The following is a 10,749-nucleotide window of genomic DNA, read 5'->3' as shown; positions in this document are numbered from 1 at the left end:
AGGAGGGGCAGTAAGCAATGGAGTGGAAGCTCCATAGAGGCAAAAGGATTGTGCAATGAATGGTGGAGAAGAGTCACAAACATTTTAACTAGTATAAGAAATGAGGATATAGTGTGAATACACATCTTCTTCTTTGAAGTGTCATGTGTGTATTTGCATTTTTCACCAATTTTCTTCTTTTGTCCCTTTCCCCTACATTTCATATAGTGTGTGTTCATCATGGTAAGTTTTGTGGTTTACTCCACGAGGTAGAAAATCATGACATTTTAGAGGAGATATGAGGTCTATAGAGGAATTCCATTCCAGGAGAAGGTGAAGTGTTCTTCTGAAATCTCTTTCAAATCACAGGACTTCACATGACTTCTCTTTCCCCATTGCTACTTCTTTAGTTCTGATTCCTCTAATGACTCATGAGGAACCGTGGTGCAGCCTCCTAGCTGGTCTCATTGGCTCCAGTGTTTCTTCTTCTGATTCACTTGCTAGAATGCTAATTAAAAAATGTGAATTTTGTCATGCCCTACTCTGGCTTAAAAATTGTTACTCACACCCTGTTGCTATTAAAGGTAAGTGATATTTTGGCATCTGGTGCATGATATGATGGGACCAGTCTTTAGCTGCCTGCTTCATACCTACTACTTCATCTCCTCTGTTCGGCAAGAGCAACTTCAGGGCATTATTGAACTCTCACACTCTCTCCCAGCTCAGCACCTTTCACAGGTCAGCCTTCACTCTGGTCGCCTGTTATCCAAGTCGCTTGTTCTCACTTTCTTGGTCTCTACCTGGAGCTCTTCTTGTCCTTTCATTGAGGAAGACTTCTGCAGTCACCGCCAAAGGCTTACTCTCTTTCTCTGTGACACAACACTGCATTTCACTGCTTCGTGGTCTCTCATCCCATTTGCAGTCCTATCATTGGGAAAATTGTACCATACTGACTATTCTGTCTCAAAAACCACTCATTGTTTCAGGCACGTGGGAGACTCTCTTAGAACACTTCCCCAATTAATACTAATAGAAGTATAGCTAAAGAAGTCACCAGTATCCTTGCCTTCTTTGGAATGCTTGCCTTTATGGCGGACTTTAGGAATGAATTATTTAAGGTAAAATTAAAATACCAAATGGGCTCCATGTTCAATGCGCCTTCAACACTGCTTGCACACTGAGAGTCTGTGATAATGCATCCCCATATGGAAAAGCTGCACACCAACCAAGTGAAAGAAGAGACAATGGGAAGAGAGGGCTTTGAGACTTCAAGGGAGAAAGCAGGTGAGCCAGCAAACTCTTTCTCCTCCTTCTCCTTCCTTTCCCTTGTGCAGTTATTCCTTCCCCCTCCTTTACCTTGTTTAACTCAGGCTTTCTCTCAGCGCAACTCACTCTCTGACTGTTCCAGCTCAGAGATGAACAAGATGTAGTATGCCCACTGCTGTGTATGGAGGAGAGTGGGGGAGGGGGAGGGAGGGCTTCCTGGGCAGACAACAGGGTGCTATGTGCAGAGGTGATGGAACCATCCTGATCCCCAGCCCATGTGATGATTGTCTTATCTTCACTGCCTTGCCTCAGGAATCTTTCCTTTCTTAGATAATTAATTTTATATGTATGCATTATCTCACATTTTATGTGCTATTTTGTTTCTAAAGTCTAGAAAAAATCATTAATAGATATTTCAGAGTTAGACAGCTTAAACATTTAAATGGTACACATATATGCAGTAAAATTCCTTTCAAACAGTTTGAATACTCCAGCAGTGCCTTAAACACCTTTCCCTTGGCCAGTCATAGCCACGTGTATTAACCTTTACTTAGCTTCCTATCAGTGTAAAACAAGACCTTCTGTGGAAGCTTCTCCTGCATTTCCACCCACACTCAGACACACACGTTATGTGAACCACACACATGACGTAGGTCCAGCACAGAAGCATTTAATCGGAAGCATTTAACCAGCCTTGATGGGGACACTCTCCTCAGAACAGTGACTCACATAATTATCGGATGTGCTTACATGTACCATGCATTTTAAAAAGTGAAATGTGAAAGTGATATGTACTCAATGGAAACATGATAACTTTGTACAAAATACAGATGAATAGGAACCAGAGGTCCAAATTAAGACCCACAACAAGATCCATGATTATAAAGAATGTAACAAATCAAAACAGCAAATTTTTTTTTTTAAAAAATCACTCTCAGGCCATATGAGGCAAAATTCAGTGTGGGAAATTCCGTTACAGCAGTGCCTGACTTCACTGAACATGCTCCTGGGACCTAAAAATATCCCACATCACCCCAACCCAACCACTCAGCCTCCTCTCCACAACATCAGACATTTCTATCATCTTCTTCCTGGTTGCCAGGGTGATGCAGTTGATGCCTGTCATGTCTGAATTAAAGTCCTTTCCTCTAACTGATGTTCATGATTCATCAAGTTGCCAGTTTTGACGTTAATCCAGATAATTGTCCTAAGAGTTTCTGCCAGGCCCCCTTCACCTCCTTATTCCTTACACTGTAAATCATGGGGTTCAGCATGGGTGTCAAAATGGCATAAAAGAGAGAGATCAACTTCTCTTGGAGGACAGAGGGGCCAGAGCGGGGACGGATGTAAGTGACAATGGCCATGCCATAGCACAGGACCACCACTGAGAGGTGAGAGGCACAGGTTTGGAAGGCTTTCTTCCTGCCCTCTGTGGACCTGATCTTTAGGATGGTGGCAATGATCTTGATGTAGGACAAGAGAACCAGGCAGAATGGGGACACCAGCAGGACAATGGCAGAAACCATGATTGCGATCTCACTGGAGGAGGTGTCCACACAGGCCAGTCTGACCACAGCTAAGAGTTCACAGGATATGTGATCAATAAACTTATTTGAGCACATGGGCAGCTGAAAGGTGATGACAGTCAGCATGACAGAATTAACAGAGCCACTGACCCAGGAGGTGATGGCCAGTCTAGTACAGAGCCCTCCATGCATGATGACTGAGTACCTCAGGGGGTCACACACAGCCACATAGCGGTCATAGGCCATCACCACCAGTAGAACAAACTCGATGCCACCCAATCCCAGGGAGAAAAATAACTGTGCTGCACAGCTCACATAGGGGATCACTTTCTCTTCAGAAAGAAAATGAACCAACATCTGAGGGACGATGCTTGTGGCATAAGAGACATCAATGAGGGAGAGGTTGGTGAGAAAGAAGTACATGGGAGTGTGGAGTCGGCTGTCCAGTTTGATCAGAAGGACAATGAGGAAGTTCCCCAGCACTGTCACCAGGTACATGACCTCGAACAGGACAAAGAGAGACACCTAAGTGTTCCAGTCTCTGGACAGGCCAAGGAGAATAAACTCTCTCACCCACGTCTGGTTATCTGTTCCCATTAAAAATGTGAGGATTATGAACCTGCAGAGAGTCAGAAAGAACAGAAGCTTTTCAATTAAGGAACCATGAGAATAACTTCTTAAAAGAATGCATATTTTATATGACCTGTGAGACATAAAGGTTTCAGATCATTTATGAGCCAACATAAGCTTTGGTGTATATACGTATCACATCTACTCCACATAAGATAGAGTGGCTTGCCCTTCACAAGACCATGATGTGGTCCCAGGGAGTCAGTTAAATCCTGAAGATAACACAGTGCATTTTTAGAAACTCTGTATCTTATGTCGGTTTCCAGGGCAGGAGGTGATAGTAGTTGACAATGGAAGGGAAAGTGATAAACAGTGAAGAAAAATATTGTTCAAAGTTTAAGAATTGCCCTACATACATGTGCTATGACAATTTATTGGGGGGGGTGAAGATTTGGAAAAGACAGATGTATACTGTAAATAAGGCTACTGTCTCATGGAAGGTTCTGGAATTAGAAAACCTGACTATGGATCTTCCTTCTACGATTTACCAGATGTGTGACTGGGTTAAAGGTTTAAACTTTTACATGCAAAATAGAATAATGTTGCACAAGTTACAAATATATTTAAACTCACATCTAAGCAACTTATAAGGAGAGTACTTTATGAACTGTTGCAGTAAATAGGACTTCAGTGGTGTGGGTATCAATTGCAGCATGGGAGAGACAGAGTAACAAATGTGTTTTCTTCTCATGTCCCGCCACAACTTCAGACATCAATAAAGAGAAAGCAAACCCTTTAAAGACCAGAAGTCTAAAAACGTGGCTTCAATGCTCGGGGGATCTAGGGAAGTATGGGTCTTTCTGAGAATTTGCCATCTTCCAGTCTTTAGCACGAGAAGGAGAAGCAGAATGATTTTATCTTTTTTTATTGGTCTACCATTCCATCTACTCATTGTGACTTGCTGCTGTTATTCTTCCACAACTCTAGCCCCTGCCTCTGATCTCAGTAAAAGACATAGTATGAAAATGGCTGCTAAGGCTTTCCTGTGTAGGAGGAGGAAAAGAAAACACATCTGTTCACTTCTGTTGCATCGGAAGTAGACATTTCACTTTCCATGAATTTAGCACCTATCTTAGTGTCATCTTTTCTAGACCCTGTGATTTCAAAGGTGGATGGTACACCTCTTTGTTCATAATGCACAAGCAAATGAAAAAGACTCAGAACAGATTGCCGTCACAGCATTTGTTCCCCCGGTGCCCTGTGCAAGCTGCCCAGAGAGCAGGCCAGCCCTTGATTCACTTATGCACCTGACACTTCTCTCTGCTACAGCCCTTGTCTCATTACCAATGAGTGACAGTGTCACATCTCACCTTCAGGACCTAACATTTCTTGCTTTAAATCTATTCTCTTTTGCTTCCTAAAATCTAGAGCAAGCTACTTAACTTCTCGGGGCTTCATATTTTTTAATCCGCAAAATACAGAAAATACTGGCCAACTGAAAGGGTCATTGAAGAAATCAACATGCTCCTACTGACTAAATTAGGGCAGGTGTATATCACTTAGCGATGATAACTGGTTTACCTTTCATTTCAAGCTCTTACTCATAGTCAATATCTTATCCCTTCTTTTATTCCCCTTCTACCATCCTAACCCTGTTGTGACCCTGAATGAGCATCTTCCCTCATTATAAAAATATATATACAGACCCAAATTGGAGAGAGAATCTTTGTTATATAATTAACATTTTAATTCTCTTTTTCTTTTACAACCAGAATTGTCAAATGATTGGTGGCCACCTGCTGAGTTTCTTTACTCATAGCATTCATCCCTTAAACCATGGGAATCTCAGTTTCCGCTTTTCTTTTCTGCTTTAACTACTTTATTAAAATTATACTCCTGAAGGTCGCTGTGGCTTTCTAATCATCCAATTCAGAGACATGTATTCTACTTTAGTTCTTTAATTATTGTTTAACCAATTTAACTATTTGTTCCTTCAAACTCTAAGCTCTATGATGCTCTTCTCTCTTGATTTCCTTTGCATATACTCTTGAATAATTACTTTAAATTTTAAATTCTTTGCTCCATTACTGTGACCATTTTGTAAGATTCTGCTCTCAGAATTTGTACTTTTCTTTCTACAGCTTTTTCTCTAAGGACATGTCTCTACTCTAGGGATTGTTATCAATAACATATATTAAATAGTTCAGTCTCAATTCTAGATTTATCTCCTAGGCTTCTCTCCAAGAGTCCTGATGCTTTCTTCAACAGCTTTATGAGTGTTTTCCAAACATCCCACCATCATTACATCAATGCAGAAGCCATGGAACAAATTTTGCCACAACATGTTTCATGTCAAGATCCTGTGTAAAAATCTCAGACACAATAGTTTTCAGAACCCCCAGATCAGCTTCTAGTTTTTATACTGTCAGTCACTGCTCTTTCTTGATTGCAGCCCATACACGTTCAATATTCTCAGGTGTTCTGTTTGTTGCAGACCTTCCAGAACATGGATCACTTTCAACAGATTCTTGACCATCTTTTAAGCATTTGTGCCACACTTTTATTTGCACTGCACTCATTGCATCATCCCTAAAAGCTTTCTGAATCATCTGAATAGTTTCTGCAGAGGAATGTTTGAGCTTAATGCAAAATTGATGCAGATTTGTTGTTCTCCTCACTCAGTCATTTTGAATGCAATGGCCACACAGTGCATGTGCTCACGTAACAGCATCTACCACTCCCACAGACTAGTACAGTGAAGTCATCATTGTTCATGCATGTGCACACCAGCCCACCCCTCTTGGCTGCCAGATTACATAGATGTCTCATTGATGTTACATTCTCATTATTTTAACAATGGCTGACATTTTTCTGGACAGACCTCATATGATAGACCTGCAACTAACACTATATTCAATGGGAAAAAGCTATAAGTGTTTTCCTTAACATCAGAAACAAGACTGGGATGTCCACTCTTACCACTTTTATTCAACATAGTATTGGAAGTTATAGCCACAGCAATCAGACAAGGAAAAAAGTAACAGGCACCCAAACCAGAAAGGAAGAAGTAAAACTGTCATTTTTTGCAGATGACACTACAGAGAGAACTCTGAAGATTCCACCAAAAAAACCCACTAGAACCAATACACGAATTTAATAGTTACAGAATACAAAATAAATATTCAGAAGTCAGTTGCATTTTTAATAGCAATAATGAACTATCAGAAAGAGAAATTAAGAAAACAATCTCATATGTAATTTAAACAACAAAAAAAACACCTATGAATAAATTTAACTAAGGAGGTAAAAGATTTGTACTAAAAATTATAAGACACTGAGGAAAGAAATCAAAGCTACAGATAGATGAAAACATACACCAGGTTCATTGGTAGAAAGAATTAATATCACTAAATGTCCATACTTCCCAAAGCAATTTACAGGTTCCCACAGAAATATAATTTACTGGCACTTACTGAGCAAATGCTGCCCTGAAAAAAAAATAAGGTCTACACAATTGAAAAAGAGAAAAACAAATTTAACAGATAGACTCTGAGGCACGTAATATGTATTTCTCATTCCTAATGCCCAATCTCAACATTTCTGCTCTCTCGGAATGAAGGTATGAACAGTCCTTTGAGTGAAGAGCCTAAACAAGCTGTGAAGTTGGGTAAGAACAAAAGAATCATGGGACGGGTGGTAGAGAAGTCACAAGCACTGTGACCATGTGACCAGTCACAGAAACAAGGCTATGTAGCATCTTTTACATAGTTTTCTCCTTGGTGTGCCCTGGTGTATATTTGGGTTTTAGACAAATTTTCTTCCTTCATTTCCTATCTCCTAACATTTAAGACAGGGTGTGCTCACAGCGGCATAGTTTTCACATTAGTCCACTATCCAGGTTATAGACTATCCAGACAGAATTTTGACATTCTGAGAAAGAACAGAGTTTATCCAGGAATTCTGGTCTTAGACATGAATGTGTTTTTGGCCCATCTGAGAAGGCAGCTGGTGCATTCTAGCTAGGCATTGTGTTAGGTGAGAGCTTTTCAAGGAGAGGAGTTGTTAACATGGGAAGAAGAAAATATGTTGATTTGGGTAGCCAAAGATGTAAAATGTAAGTGACATCTCTCACAGTTTGTTCTACCCACCATCTGAATCCTCCTTCTATGTTTGGGGTATCCCCACTCAGGAAAGGCTAAAATGGTCTCAGCATCCCTTGCAGAGGGGACCAGGTTTGTAACCCACCTTCTGTCACTCAGTTGCTTTCATACTAGAATTTGGTACAAAGTCTAGAGATGCACAGTGGGAGGAGCCTCCCAGAATTAAATGTGGTAAAGCTGGCACTGGCAGCAGTGGTGAGTCTGGTTTCCAGAATCAGTAGAGACAGCAACACCTCATGGGTATGTGCAGCACAAGTTCACTGTCTGGGCCAGGGAAAGACTGCAGTGGTGTATCCTGATGGAACCAGGCTGCGGAGTGATTTCTGACCATGTTTCAGAATCCTAGTCAACCCAATTCACCGAGAGTCTGTGAGCTCTCTTGTACTCCTTAACAAAGCTGTTTTCTGTTCAACTTAGCCAAAGTTGGCAACGATGACCACTGGATGATAATCTGGAAACCTGGTAAATAACAGAGTGGTACAGTAATTGCTTTTTTTTCTTTCTTGGCATTTCTCAGTTTAATTGTCATAATTGAATTAAAAAAAGGTTTCCTTTTTTGTTTTTGTTTGTTTACCTGACTTTTCTTTAAAATGTTTGGTCCAAGCTATAGTCACAGAAAAGAGACCTCGAAGAATGCTTGCAAAGATAGCCCTGAAATTTCAAGGCACCAACCTCAAGCTCACTCTCCTGCAATGACCTGCTTTGCACCAAGACCACAGCTTTGCCCTATAAAATCATGACTCACCACAGATAATCAGGAATAAGTACTTCAAGCTGTCTGTAACTGATCGCATCTCTGGATGGTTTTCAAGGCCAGCCTTCTGTCCTTGCCAGGGTCAGTTTTCCTAGCTTAAGTGTTTAGAATTGTAAAGATGTATTTTGGTTTGCTTTTCTAGCTACCCTTATTCTCTGGGACAATTCTTAGCATTTCCCTCTCAATTTCCTCCATCTTTTTGTCCCAATCACCCGAAACCCAGAGGGAAGCTTCTATAGATTTGCAAAGGCATGCCATTCCTAAAAACCATAAAAACAGCCATGACTAGTTCTTTCCAGTCCGAATGACCTATGGATTTTTCTAGTTCTTTCTTAAATTAGTGAGACGCATCTCCTTTCTCCTGGCCATATGGGTTTTTCTGACCATCTCTGGCTTAAGGTTCCTTGACATTTAAAATACTTCTTAAAGGCTTTACAATTAGCAACCAATGATGTCCACAAATTTTACATTCTAGCACTGCTATGAGAGATCTATCTAAAAAGCTGGATCTTTCCAATGTTTACAAATCATTTTCACATCATACTCAAACACTTCTAAAATTAACAGATTCAATTTTAGCTCCTAATTTTTCTGAGAATAGAAACTGGTGAAAGTGCATGTATAGACCTTAAATCAATGACCTACCACAATTACAGACAACAAAATAAAAAAGCCATAATATGCAAACTACAAATCCACCTGATGGGCACCAGGGAAGTTCTTCCCCCTCAAAATGGACCTGTGAGCTGATACCTAAAATCTAAGCAAGAATTCATTTGGTGTATGTGGGGAGGGTACTCTGGGGAGTGGGAAAGAGAACAAGATTGTCAATGCTGGGCATGGAGAGTGACTCTGTAAAAGTCCTGTTGACTTAGGTTATAGGTGGGCCAAAGTTATAGTCTTATGTTGTGAGGGTGCGCTGGGTCTTGTGGTGGTGGAACTGTTCTGTATCCTGATTGTGTTGCCTACACAGATCTACATAGGTGATAAGACAGCAGAGAACCATGTATACATGCACAGAAATGAGTGCTTATAAAACTGGTGAAATCTCTCTCTGACCGGTGTGGCTCAGTTAGCTGGGCATTGCCCTGCAAAGCAAAAGGTCACCGGTTCAGTTTCCAATCGGGGCACATGCCTGGGTTGCAGGTTCCGTCCTTAGAGAAGCAACCTATCAATGTTTCTCTCTCACACTGATGTTTCTCTCCTTCTCTTTCTCCCTCCCTTCCCCTCTCTCTGAAAATAAATAAAATCTTTAAAAGAAACACAACTGGTGAAATCTGAATAAGCTCTGCGGATTGTACCAGCATCTGCTTCCTGGTTGTGATATTACACAATTAATTATGCAAGATGGGCTACCATTAGGGACAACTAAGTCAGGAGAACACAGGAACCTCCTGTGCATTCTTTGCAACTTCCTGTGAATCTACAATTATTTCAAAATAACAAGGTTTTTTCATTGTTGAATGATTTAATTGTTTGATTCAGCCAAATTTGCAGCTATGTGTTTTTTTAAATAGAGACTTTAAAAGGAAAATATTTAAGAGTAGTTTTCTTGGATCTTGTCATAATGGGAGATTTATTTTTAATCTTTCTACCTTCAATTCTCTTACTACAGAAGGAGGCCTTCGATTTCCTGAAAATTTAAAGATACCAATCCTCCCTCACCCCAGCCCCCTAAGTCATGTCCCCAGTTAGCACTAAGGTAAAAGCAGGTCCTTGGAATTTAGTGAACCACATGGATAATTAGTAAAGATGCTTCAGGGTTTTCTAATACCACTGGTCTCTCTAGACAGCCTTTCTAAGCTGCCTGCCTTCTGCCGCTGTAATAATCCATTTGTCTTGTTTGGCATTTGAAACTCATTGAAAGAACAGATTTGTTGTGTGTGTGTGTTTAACTAATTTGCCTAAAGGCAGTGCTTTCTCCTTGCCCCACCCAGCTGGACCAGGATGAGAAGCTCGGGTGGCGTGCAAGGGCATGGTGCTCCTAATGCACTGGCAAACCCATGCCTGTGGCTAATTCTTTCCATTCTTAGAAGGCAGCTCAGCATTTTAGATCATACTTTTTAAAGTTATTTTAATGAAAAACAACCCCCTTCCTTCTCCTTTATGCTTTTTTACTGAAGAGCCCCTTGGTGACTGTTTTCAAAAAGAGGCTGGAAGGCCCTAGCTGGTGTAGCTCAGTGGATTGAGCGCAGGTCTGCGAACCAGAGGATCCCAGTTTGATTCCCAGTCAGGGCACATGCCTGGGTTGCAGGCTGGTTCCCTGCAAGCCAGTTCCCAGCAGGGGGCGCATGAAAGGCAACCATACATTGATGTTTCTCTCCCTCTCCCCTTTCCCTCTAAAGATAAATAAATAAATAAATAAAATCTTAAAAAAAAAAAAAAAACCAGGCTGGAACTAGAATTTCCAGCTGTGCAGAATGTCTGAGAGCACTCCCATGAGAACATGAGAAAGCTGTGTCAGAACTAGTACCTACGGAAGCACTTGATCCTT

General features: G+C 40.9%; 1 pseudogene; it reads right to left on the bottom strand.

The window, feature by feature from the left end:
- Window positions 1-2,414: 2,414 nt before the first annotated feature.
- Window positions 2,415-3,368, bottom strand: LOC118991599 (olfactory receptor-like protein OLF3; annotated as a pseudogene).
- Between the last annotated feature and the right edge of the window lie 7,381 nt (window positions 3,369-10,749).

Source organism: Sturnira hondurensis, unplaced genomic scaffold, assembly GCF_014824575.4.
Source record: "Sturnira hondurensis isolate 20B ecotype Veracruz unplaced genomic scaffold, ASM1482457v3 Scaffold0007773, whole genome shotgun sequence".
In the NCBI taxonomy this organism is placed as follows: Eukaryota; Metazoa; Chordata; class Mammalia; order Chiroptera; family Phyllostomidae; genus Sturnira; species Sturnira hondurensis.
The sequence above is the reverse complement of the archived record's forward strand: the minus strand, read 5'-3'. Positions and strand labels throughout refer to the sequence as shown.